Raw genomic sequence first — 12,415 nt, 5'->3', positions numbered from 1 at the left:
CGTTGTTGAATTAGAAACACCATCAGTTCAGACCAAAGTCTCCTCCATCCACCACCCATACTCAAGCACGGAACATTCCGGGCAAAGACCCCCCAGCCTTCCTTCCTTGGCGAAGTCCTCGAGGGTAGGCGAGACCGGGTTGGGGGCGGGCGGGGAGGATTGGGGTTTAGGACTGTGCCAACGCAAAATCCTCTGCCAAGGGGCTCCCGAAGCAGGGCAGTTTCCCAGGACCGTGCCCACGTTCCGTCGCCCCCTCCCCGAGTGTCTCTGCCCGGCCGAGGCTGGAACCCTGGAATGGGTTGGGGACCAATGAGATGGCAGCGGTTGACGCAGGGATCACGGTGAGGGGCGATTTCATCTCCCGGGGGTGGAGGGGGAGAGGCCGCCCAGCGGGGGTGGGGGGCGGAGGAGAAAGGGGGTAAAAAGTGGGAGGGGAGGAGATCGGAGACAGCCAGTTGAGCAGTAAAGACCCAGAGGTGTGAGAGCCAAAGGTAAAGAAGAAAAGAGCAGGTTCGCGGACGAGGAGGCGGCGCGGCCAGGGCTGGGGGCTGCCGCGAGGAGGGCGCCGCGGGGAGGGCGGGGGAGGGTCGCCTTCAGTCAGGCCGAGCCGGGCTCGCGGGCCGGGGGGCGGGCGCCGGGCGCGCGGCAGCGGCGGGAGGGCGCGGCGGCCCGGGCCGTGGATACCGCGCCCCCGCCCGGCGGTGCGCTGCGCTCGGCGCTCCGCGTCCCTCAGCGCCAGCTCCGAGCCCGCCGCCCCGGGGCTGCCCTCCTCCCGCTGCCGCGCGCCCGTTGGGGGGCCCGGGGGGAAGAGGCGCCGGAGGCCCGGCCGCATTGTGACGTAGCGGGGCCGCGGCAGCGCCTCCGCCGCCCGCCGGCTCCCGCGGTTCCTGCTCCCGCCGCCGCCGTCCATCTGTCCGTCCGTCCGTCCGTTCGTCCGCATTTTTGAGCAGCCGCAGCGCCGGGCGCCCGGGGTGAGTCCAGGTCCCGGGGTGGACGCCGCGGGGAGACGGGGGTGGGGCGCGACGGCGCGAGCGACTGAGCCTTTCCAAGTTTGCACCGGGCGACCCGGGCGGGGGTCTCCCCCGCCCCGCCGCGAGCCCCGGGGGTGGGCCCCCTTTGTGCGGCGAGTCCCGGCGGTTCGAGTGGCGGCGGTGCCTCTGCAGAAAGGGTTTCGGGGGAGGTCTCTATAGTAACGTTGGCGGCGCCTGCCAAGCGGCTTCTCTTCTTCTTGAGGGAGGGGGGAGGAGCCCCCACCTCAGGTTCCAAAGGATTGCTCTTTTCCTTTGCCGGTTTCGTGTGGTTATTATTCTTCCTGCCACCTGGGATGGTGTGGGAGGCAGGGATGGGCAGTGCCGGGGCTCCTAAGAACTGAGGTAACCAGGGACGAAGTAATAGTAATAGAAACAGTACCAACAATAATAATAGTAATCGCAAAAGAGGGACGCCTGGGGTTGCCGCGCGGCCCAGGGGGAGCCCCTCGCTCTTGGGCACCGCGGCCCCCTGGCTGCCCGGTCCTCTAGGACTCCGACCACCACCCTCGGGCGCTGTCCTGTGTCCGCCGCTCGTCCGGGTCAATTGTAGCCAGGAGTGTTTCTCCCCTGGCCTCCTTTCGCGATGATGTCTCTCATCTGCAGGTGGTAAGCGAGGTGACTGGTAATTTGGCTATTGTCAAATGCCACGTTTTGTTTATTTCATTTTTACGAAAGGAAAAGAGGGAAAATTATGAGCCATTACTGGCAGCCATACAGTTTCCACAGGAAATACTAGCATTCTTTGAGGAACACGCTACTGCTTGCGGGGAAGAAAGTCTTTAGGAAACAAAAAGGCAACAGCATTGTTGCTCATTTTCAATGGACCGCTAGGAGAGGGGAAACGTGGTGTTTTTTCCTGTGGGAACAGGCTTGCCTTGGGAAAGTTAATTAAGGAAGCTTACTGTCGGTGGCCCGTTTTTCACTTGCTGGTGGCTGGACCCCACTCCTCCTGGCTATTACTGACAAGTGTCCATCAAAGAGCTGCGAGGAAGGGGAGAACCATTGCAGGACAGTCTCACCACACACCATGTGCTGCGGAGCCCAGCCAGGGTGCAGTGTGCAAAATGAAATAAGGGCTGTCTGGGGACGTTTATGAGGATTGCATGTGTGCAGAGTATGTCAGTTCTCCAAGGTGTCACTCTAAACACATCATTTTCAAGCATGGCTTTCCCTGCTGAATCTGCAGAAAGGCAAAAACCTATTTCTCTTATTATGGAGCAGACGTCCCAGTTGGGAATGGGTTGAAATATGTATTTCATTTGTATATATTGAAATTTTCAAAGGCAGAGAGGATAAGGTTTAGGAAAGCAGTATGCTAATGGGTTCACATCTAGAGAATGTCTGTTGGGTATTTCTGATGCATCTCAACGTTAAATTACGTTCAGCCTGGCTGGAATGAAGGGAGACAACCATCAGGTGCCCTTTATTTGAAAAAGTGTGACATTTTGTCCCCATTGCAGAAGTCTCTCTGGAAGGCAGTATTAACTGAAGATTACCCAAATATGTAGGAGTTTTAGGTCTAGACACAGAAAGAAGATGGTGCTTCTCTTAAGGATCTTTGGACATCTCAGTTAGAAATAAAATATAAAAAAAATAAATAATATAGCTTTGAACATAAACTTCATTTTATTTAGGGCAAGCATTTCATGAGGAAAGGTTACAATATGGTAGATCTGAAATGATGCTGCAGTTATTGATTTGACATTTACTACTGCGTATGGCATGCTGCGATTCATGGGGTCGCAAAGAGTCGGACATGACTGAGCGACTGAACTGAACTGAACTGTGTATGGATATCCAAAAGGAAGGGACTAAGGCAAATGAATTTCTCTGTCTACTGTGTCATAGCTCTGCTACTTTCAACTAGTTGTTCTTGTGCAGGTGTACAGTGGAAATTCAGAACAGAGGCCAAGAAACTTTCTGTGCACTGTTGTCTTGGAGGGAATTGCAGCAGTATTTTACTGCTCTTAAGAGGAGGAAAGCCCACATAAACATCTAATACAAACAAATGATCTTTGGTATTATCAGAGAAAGCCTGGAGTCATTTTTCTTGCCAGATTGAAGGCATTTCTTGTCAAAAGAGGAAATCTCCCAAGGAGCAGGTGCATCATTATAAGAAACACAAGGGAATTTTTCCTTTAAATGCAAAAATCTAATTGAATTGAATAGCAACAAGAGAATCAAGCGACACTCTTAGAATAGAAGGTTTGCTTTTGGCAGTCTGTCAGATTAGGGTTGCAAACCACATAGGAGAAATAGGTGTCTTGGGAGAAAAATAATTTCCTGGTGAAAATCAAACATTTGCTTCTGTGAAACTTTTACCTTTACATGCTTGTTTCCTTGTGCCCCTTAGATTGGTATGCAGATTCTACTTGCAAGAATTAATTTTCTGGAAATGATTCAATGAAGTGGGTTACTAATATATATACTATGCGTGATTTATGCCTATAGATAACTGGATTTTATATTTTATAATTTATATATCTTATCACTCCTTTTTTAAGCTTTTAAAATTATTGATCAAAATATGTGTTGAAATGATTAATTTTTTTATTTTTAATTGATATGATTGACAGCTGGGTCCTGGAAAAGTGCTGATTGATTACTAAATAGTCATTCCATATACACTTTGTACATACATGGGGTATAAAAATATAAAATGCAGAGTCTCTTCACGAAGAACTTACAAGGGGAAAAATAGGATACATGAAATATTAAGTAATGATACAGAGCATGAAGGAAGATATTTTATGATTAATTGCCTAAGACAGTGAGCAGTAAACGAAAAGGAATTCCCATGAGAAAGTAACCAAGTCAGCTTAGATGTTTTTTCAGTTATCCATTGCTGTGTAACAAACCATCCCCAAATCATTGCTTAAAATGACTGTATTGCTTGCAATTGTGTGGTTGGTAGTTCGAGTTGGGTTCAGCGAGGTGGTTCTGCTGCTGCTCTTGGCTGAGTTCCTCTGTTATCTTCAGTCACCTGGTAGTTTGGATGATCTAGGATGGCCTCATTTATGTCTGATAGTTATTAGGTCAGGTTAACAGGTAACTGTGGCATGGGCCTCCCATTCTCCAGCTGACTAGCCTGGGCCCGCTTGTCTATGTGACAGACAAGCAGTATTCCAAGAGCAGCAAAAGAACAAACCCCAGTTTAGGGTGATTTTTAAGCCTCTGCTTGCATTATATTTGCTATTCCTTCCTCTCAGCCAAATCAAATCACAGGGTCTCCCCAGATTCAAGATGGTATTGAAAGACTCCAGTTGCTGTCAGCGGGAGCTGCAAAAATCTGTGGCAATTTTTTTCAACCTAGTATGTGTATGAAAATAGTTGTTCCAGCCAATGTTTTTGTGCTGAGGGATAGTGTACTGTAAGCTAGTGTACTTGGAGACAGCCCAGAATTGAGGTTAGGGAATTGCCCTATAAATCATTGTCCTGTAATCTTTGTTCTGTAAACCACAGAAAGAAAAGGAATGACAACGATAATAAAATTTTAGCTATATCCTATGCTAGTGGTGTGAGGATGGTTTGGAGACAGTAGGCTGGTAGCAGAGTCAGCAATCCATTGTTGAAGGGTGAGGAAGGCTCTGACAAAGGTGGAGGCAGAGAGGAAGGAAAGGAAGGGATGGATCTGTGCATTTGGGCTAAGTTGTTCTGTCGTGTCCTGTCCAACCCTTTGTGATCCTATGGACTGTAGCCGGCCAGGCTCCTCTCTTCATGGGACTCTCCAGGCAAGAATACTGGAGTGGATTGCCATGCCCTCCTCCAGGGGATCTTCCCAACCCAGGGATCGAATCCGTATCTCTTTCATCTCCTGCATTGGCAGGTGGATTCTTTATCACTAGTGCCACATAGGAAGCAGGGATCGATCTGGGAGATCCCACATTTTGGATTAGGTGACTGATTATACAAGGTTAGCGAAAGCCTAGAGTCAGAATCATTATGAGATTTAAAAAAGCTTAAGTGACTGAAAGAATGATTGTGCTGTTGTGAGAAATAGAGAAATCAATAAGTGATTTATTTGGGGGGAGGTAAAAAATTCAGTGCCAGGAAGATTGATTAAAAGAGATAAATGAACGTGAGAATGCTTTATAAGCTGCAGAGTATACTATGAATGTTACAATTGCTTAGTGTTTAAATCACAGTGGATTGTGTACAGTTATGTTTCTCTAGTTGTAAAGCAACAGAAAACAAATGCAATCTGGAGGATATCCTGAGAGTCAAAGGGAAGTCAGAGCCATTCTCAGGATAGAAATGGAACTCCTCTTGGGCACTGGGGAGTAGAAACTGAAGGTCTTGTTCCTGAGGCACACAGCTGGCTGTCGGCCCTTGGAAGGCTCTGCCCTTGCGCTTAGCAAAGCAGGAAGAACTCCTTTGGCCTAGTTGGAGTGGCAGGCACACTGCTGAGCCAGAAGCGTTCATTGACAGCCCTGCTCAGATAGCACACAATGGGGCAGTAGGTGGGTGCTTCCTCAAAGGACTTGGGAGCACCGCTGTCAGAATTGAGAATGGACACAGGGTAGCAGAACCAACAAATCCCTGCCAGAGATGAACACTTGATGATTTCTTTGGGCCTGGCTACTGGGAGAAGAAGGAAATGACAACCCATTCCAGTATTCTTGCCTAAGAATCCTGTGGACAGAGGAGCCTGGTGGGCTGCTGTCCATAGGGTCGCACACAGTCGGACATGACTGAAGCAACTTAGCATGCGTGCATGCATTGGAGAAGGAAATGGCAACCCACTCCAGTGTTCTTGCCTGAAGAATCCCAGGAACAGAGGAGCCTGGTGGGCTGCTGTCTATGAGGTTGCACAGAGTCAGACACGACTGAAGCGACTTATCAGCAGTAGCAGCTACTGGGAAGTGGGCAGGGTAGGAGGTGACACTTTAGGCACATTTACATAGAGATACCATTGCTTTCGTGACAGTTAACACCCATGCTAGTGGCAGGAGAGAGCCAGCACGGTGTAGGCTCCTCTGTAAACGTCAGTGGATGTTTTATTAGAGGGGAGAGGAATGCAAAACATGTTCTTTTCTGTCTTTCACCTGAGGGTTCAGTGGAGGTGCTGCTTCACCAGCGTTGTTTTATAGGTGGCCTGTCTGAAATTCAGGTGGCCTCCCTACCATAGAGTGCAGCTGTCAGGCTGGCCTGAAACATCTGGCCTCGCTCATATCCCACAATTCGGCTCAGCAGCACACACAGCTGTGCTTTATGGAAGGGCCTGGGATGGACCAGCTCAAACCCGAGCCCACACTTTTTTATATCCCAGAAGATATTCCATAAACATTAGTGAGTGAATGTGCCATTATCTGCCACAGTAACATTTTCTAAAGCAGTCTGGTCTGGATTTTCATTATTCACAGAAGAATAGGCTATAAAGTCCCTAAATACCTTTTGTAGATTGAAATGTTTTAAGGTACTGGTGGTGCTGGTTTAGGTGCTCAGTCAGGCCTGACTCTCTGCCACTCCGTGGACTGTAGCCCGCCAGGCTCCTCTGTCCATGGGATTTCCCAGGCAAGAGTACTGGAATGGCTTCCCATTTCCTCTCTGGGATTTTCATTATTCACAGAAGAATTGGCTATCAAGTCCCCTAAATGCCTTTTGTATATTGAAATGTTTTAAGGTACTAGTGTCACAGAAATACAGGTTTTTATAATGCCAGTTACAAAAATAGACCCTGGGGTTTTTTTGAAACACAATTGTCTTTACTTTTTGTATCTGTCAGGACTCTTGGCAGCAAGTCACAGAAACCCAGTGTTCAAGTAGGAAGGAAGGGACATATCCTGGCTCCTATGTTGGAAAAGTTCAGGGAGGACCAAGTTCTGATTTTCTCTCTTCTTCATGGTGGTAAAATGTTCATCAGCAGCTTTAAACTTAATCCCTGTGGGAAAAGAGAATAATTCAGGATTAACTCTAATTAGACCACTTTGATCATATGCTCATGCCCAAACCAGTTTTTTTGGCCAGAGACGGAATATGCTCCTTGGCTCTGCCTTGATGATGGGCGCAGTCCTGTCCTGGAGCCTTCAGGAGCAGGAGGGGGAGTCTATGTGAGGGGTGGCTGGGTGCCAGGGAAGGTGCATGGGAGGGTGGGCAGGTTTATGGGGGAAGGGTGGTCAGTAAAGCCCTCCTAAACCCCGTGACCTGAGAGCAGGAAACGGGTGGGTTTTAAAGAGAAAATACTGAAAAGAAGAGAGTGGAGGCTGTGCAAGCAGAAGCAGCAGATACCTATTGTTCCATCTGTTTTCCCTGGAGGACATAGTGTATCTTGCTAAGCCACCAAGCCGTAAACCTGGAGATGGCCCTGGTCTGACCATCTTCCTTTTCACTTCCACCTAATCAGTCACCAGGGCCTCCAGATCCATCTCTCAGTCTTACTCTTTTCCCCTACGTCGGCTTAGATCAGCGATCCCCTACTTTTTTGGCACCAGGGACCAGTTTTGTGGAAGACAGTTTTTCCAAGGACTAGGGTCAGGGTAGGGGGGTGGTTGGTTTCAGGATGATTCAAGCACATAGCAATTATTGTGTGCTTTCTTTCTATTATTATTACATCAGCTCCACCTCTGATCATCAGGCATTAAATCCTGGAGGCTGAGAACCCCTGGTTTAGGTACTCACTGTTTTTAACTCCTTCACTCCTCACAAGTCACCTCTGAAATGCTGCTCCCAGTCTCTCCCTGCTGAGCTATTCTCCTTGCCACTACCTGAGAGTCCCTTCTAAAGAGCAAAGAGTTAAAATTGAACCACGTGTCCATGGCCAAATAGTACAAACTTCCAGCGGTAAAATAAAAGCCATGGGGCTATAATATACAGCCTGGTGACTATAGTTAATAATACTATATTGCATAGTTGAAAGTTGCTAAGAAAGTAGGTTTTAAAAACTCATCACAAGGAAAAATGTTGTAAGTTTGTGTGACAGATTTTAACTAGACTTCTTGTGATTATCATTTCATAATATATACAAATATCAAATCATTATATGGTGCACCTGGAACTATTGTAATGTTATATGTCAGCTGTATCTCAATTAAAAAAAAAAAAGAACCATTTGAAATTTCATAGCTCTGGGGAAGAAGTCCAAGCTCTTGACCATGAAGTCTGGGGTTCCCCACGATGTGTGCCCTGCCTCCTATTGAACACGGATGGATGGGAGGAGGGTGCACAGTGACTTCTAGCTGCCCACGAATTCCCCATGCTGTGATGACCTCTCTAGCACTCAAGGTCACCAAGTGTCCATTTTCTCTCTTGTTTTCATGCTTTTGCGTCTGTTGTGGTCTCTGTGGAGTATTGTTTCTCCTTTCTTGACCTAGTGAAAAGCTGCTCCTCCCTCCTGACACAACTCAAGTGTTATTCTTTCAAGAAACCTTTGCTGGTTCAAGGCCCTGCCTTGGACTTGACCCTGTGGGACAGCATTGGGTATACTTTCTGTCTGTGCCGTCACTCTGAACGTCTCGAGCCAGGCATTGCCTTTCCTCGGTCTTTGTATATTCCTGTGCTTAGTAACAGTGCCTCTCATAGGGATGTTTTTTTAATTGAATGAATGAGATATGTGTACTGAGTTGTTAACCTTCAGGTTTTTAAGGTGATTTTTTAGATCACCTTAACTTGATTCTGTTTCCTTTAACTTGATTCTCACATTTGCTTCTCGGAACATTGGACATGAAGACAGGTTACTTTTGAAAATGATGCTCAGACACTTTTCCGTCAGTTCTCCCAACTGCTTGTTTCCTACTTGGTCACTAAAAGCTACCTTAGAAAAGAGCTGTAAAAATGCAAGTGGCCCAAAGTGAATATCAAGGCTAGAATCTATGGCTCAGAGATCAGATGAGGAATATTTTTTCTTCCTACCATAAAGAGGCTATCTGTTAATTAATATCTGAGGTGCTTACTCTGTGTTGGGTACTTTCCAGCTCAGAGGCATTCCACTTATTCTTAGTGAATCCTCACAGAAGCTCTAGGAAGGAGGTACTAAGTGATCATCCTCTCTCTCCATCTGAGAAAACTAACATGTAAAGAGTTGAAGCAGCTTGCTTGCCACTAAGCTGTCCCTTCCTGGGGACTGAAAAGCTGCCAGACCCTCAGCTGGGCCATTGAGGAGTAGACCCCATCTCTGATTGGGCTCTTCTGAGTCATCTGTTATGATGCTTTCGTTGTTTCTCTAAAATGAAGTGACCACTTCCTAAGAGTAAAACATTCCAGCTGCCTCCCTTGGCCATCCGTTATGTCAGAAACACTGTGGGAAAAAGATGTGTTTAAAGAGGTAAGGACACCAGTTCTATAGGTAGTTGAAATCAAGATGAGTTTCTACCTCAGGTATTCCCATCATGTTCTTGTGCTTCTGCTGTGGCCAGACAATAGAGGCCTCTTACAGAGGTTGTCCTGTTGTGTGTAATGCGTAGGTCTCTTGAACAGGCATCGAAGAGGCTTCATTCTGAGAACCACACTGAAACATATACTAAGGATACACAAAATGAGCTAAAGATTTTGGAAGCCATAGAATGTTTCTTAACCTGTTTTGAGTCTGAGAGCCTTTTGAGGCTATGATGAAAGCGATAGATTCTTTCCTTAGAGAAAAAAGATGTACACACACACACACACTGTGTATCTGATTTCAAGAGTTTCCATCTGTGGATTTCCCCCGGCTCCATATACTCCAGGTTAAAAACCTGCTTAAAAGCTGTAATCTGGAAGAACGGTAATAGCCATTGTTGAGTGTTTACCATGTATCACATGCAACCATTTATTGTGCTCACCATGTGCCAGTCCTTTCTGAAAAGCACATCATAGCCAACCAGCCCCAGAGACGTGCATGATGAGCCCTGTTTTAAGCTGTCCTGAGTGAAGTTCAGAGAAGGAACTTATTCTTCACCCAGCTGCCAAGTGGTGAGGGTGGAATTAAAGGCTGAACCCCGATCTGCATCACTGCCCCTTCCTGCAGCCTCCACGCCCATTCCTCTTACTGTGTGAGACATGAAACCTGGCTAGGGAGACTCCCAGCCTCTGTCAGTCCTGACGGCCCTCAGCCTCTCTGTTGACAAAGTTGGTCTAGTGGCTGCTTCTGCCACGGGAGCCTCCTGTAATGCTGGAGCAGATGAAGGCTGGAAAGGGGGACACATAAGCAGAGTGGTTTCCTCCCAGGCCCCCTCTGCAGGTGAGAAGGCAGAGGGACCAGACGGCAAGCCACAGATGGAATGAAGACAGGCTGACTGGTCGGTCTGGTCCCAGTAGAGCATGGCTCCCTGGAAACCAGAGCCTGCTTCTCATTTATTGATGATGTGACTGTTGTCCTTGTTTTGGCCTTCATGTAGAGGTGTGTCTGCTGCAGATGAATTCGATGATAAGTGCTCTTCAGGGAGCACACACACCATCAACCTCTTCTCTTTGCAGCCCCTCATGAGGTCCCCTGTGTTTTCCCTTCTCTCATTCTATGGCTCCTTCTCTCCTCTCATCCGCAACACCCCAAGACAGCCTACTGGGTTTTCTCCTCAAGCGTCCGCTGGTGACCAGAACTGCCTGCTACAAGTAATAGAAGCCATGGTTTATTTCAGATTTTCCAGTAGACATGGTGGGAAAAGTAAAAGGAAACAGGTGAAATTAATGTTAATGTTTTATTTGGGCTTCCCTGGTGGCTCAGTGGTAAAGAATCCACCTGCCAGTGTAGGAGATGCAGGAGACTCAGATTCGATCCTTGGGTCATAAAGATCCCTTGGAGGAGGAAATGGCAACCCACTCTGGTACTCTTGCCTGGAAAGTCCCATGGACAGAGAAGCACGGAGGGCTACACAGTCCATGGGGTTGCAAAGAGTTGGACATGACTGAAGCTATTGAGAACATACGCAGAGCACACGTGCAATGTTTTACTTAACCCAGTATATCCAAAATATTAGCATTTCCCCATGTAACTGATATTTTTAAATATCATTAATCAGATTCTTTGCATTCCCAATCTCTTTGAAATTTGGATGTATTTTAAAAATGTTAATTCTTATTGAAATATAGTTGATTTACAATGCTGTGTTATTTTCAGGCATATCATGAAGTAATTCAGTTATACATATATTTACATTGTCTTCCATCATAGGTTATTACAAGATATTGAGTATAGTTGGGTGCACTTTATTCTTAACTCAGACCAGCCACATTTTCCATGCTCACTTGCCACGTGTGGCTTGTGGCTCCCACTGCAGCCTGCAGGCTTGGGCTCTGAAGAGGCCTTGGGAGCCCCAAGGGCAGACTCAGTCCCAACCACCAGCTGTGTCTCCCCAACACTTAGCTTCATCTCCTCTGTCACCCCATAAGAGGTGTTGTACTCGATTGCCTGCGCTCTTGAACCTGGGCCCTTGAGAGTAGGCAATGTGTTGATCGTCTCTCTGTCCCTGGTGTAGAGTGCAGTGTCTCAGAGTCCACAGTTGGCATTTGTGACCTTGAATGCATTAAAGGAGGGGGAGGTTGTATGTAATCTCAGGAACTGAAGAGACTGGTATATGAGGCTCACCTCCCAGCCCTGGCTCCTGCCTTTCAATCCCTGGTGCTTTCTGGTGCCACAGAACCACACTGGAGTCAGACCGAATGGACAGTCAGAAGGAACACTATAGCCTAGAATTGTGCTGTAAGCTACACCTCCTCTAGTATTGAATCCTAGGGGAACTTATTGCAGTCTAGCATGTTAAATCATAATGGTCTTATTTAACAGAAGGGGAAAGAAGACAGACAGACCAAATACCAAAACAAACCTCATCCACTGGACAAGCCTCCTACTGAGATTGCAAAGGCCAACTGACATCTAGAATATTAAATCCACAGAGAAGGGATAGGCTGCATCAGGGAGCTGTTGCAGTCGTGATGATGAGCTTTCTCTATGCTTCCAGTGGTTTGAGAGTCATGACCACGCCCCCTGAGAGAATGGGAGATTTATAGCCCAAGTTAGTGTGCCTTTGCACATACAGTATATAATTTTTGCAAGTGCTCCTAACCAACTAACATTCATACGCTTGTCTGTCTGCTTTACCCTAATGATAAATGCTGTGTAAAACAATTCATTCAACCAAGTCTCAAAGGTTGGTGCTGCCACAATACCATACAAACCACATATTCACATAAAGTCAAAAGTTTGAAAATGGGAGAAAATATTTGTGTTTGATCTATTAAGTCATATAATCATTTTAAGGACCTCTTGTCTCAGAAAAGAGTATGTTGCCTCAGAGCAACTCAAAGGGTGCATTGAAATAGAAAGTGGAATCAGGCCTAACCTCTGTCTTCCAGTTGATTCCCATTTTCAACCTGGAAAGCTCATTGACCTGCTGGCGGTTTTTGTTTCTCAGAGTGCATACAGGGAAAAGTAAATCCTGCTGTCACAGACTATGTAGGAGGAGGATGAATGAAGT

The 12,415-nt window shown here is 47.0% G+C and overlaps 1 protein-coding gene across 1 annotated transcript in view; it reads left to right on the top strand.

Annotated features, from left to right (window-relative positions):
• Positions 1-762: 762 nt before the first annotated feature.
• SNCAIP (synuclein alpha interacting protein) overlaps positions 763-12,415 on the top strand; it is a 163,550-nt gene continuing 151,897 nt past the window's right edge. Inside the window, exon 1 of the mRNA XM_055549763.1 lies at positions 763-971. The gene's annotated coding sequence lies outside the window, so the exon portion shown is untranslated. The remainder of the gene's footprint in view (positions 972-12,415) is intronic.

Source organism: Bubalus kerabau, chromosome 1 (assembly GCF_029407905.1).
Source record: "Bubalus kerabau isolate K-KA32 ecotype Philippines breed swamp buffalo chromosome 1, PCC_UOA_SB_1v2, whole genome shotgun sequence".
Taxonomy (NCBI): domain Eukaryota; kingdom Metazoa; phylum Chordata; class Mammalia; order Artiodactyla; family Bovidae; genus Bubalus; species Bubalus kerabau.
Note: the sequence above shows the minus strand (reverse complement) of the source record. Positions and strands in the feature narration are given on the sequence as shown.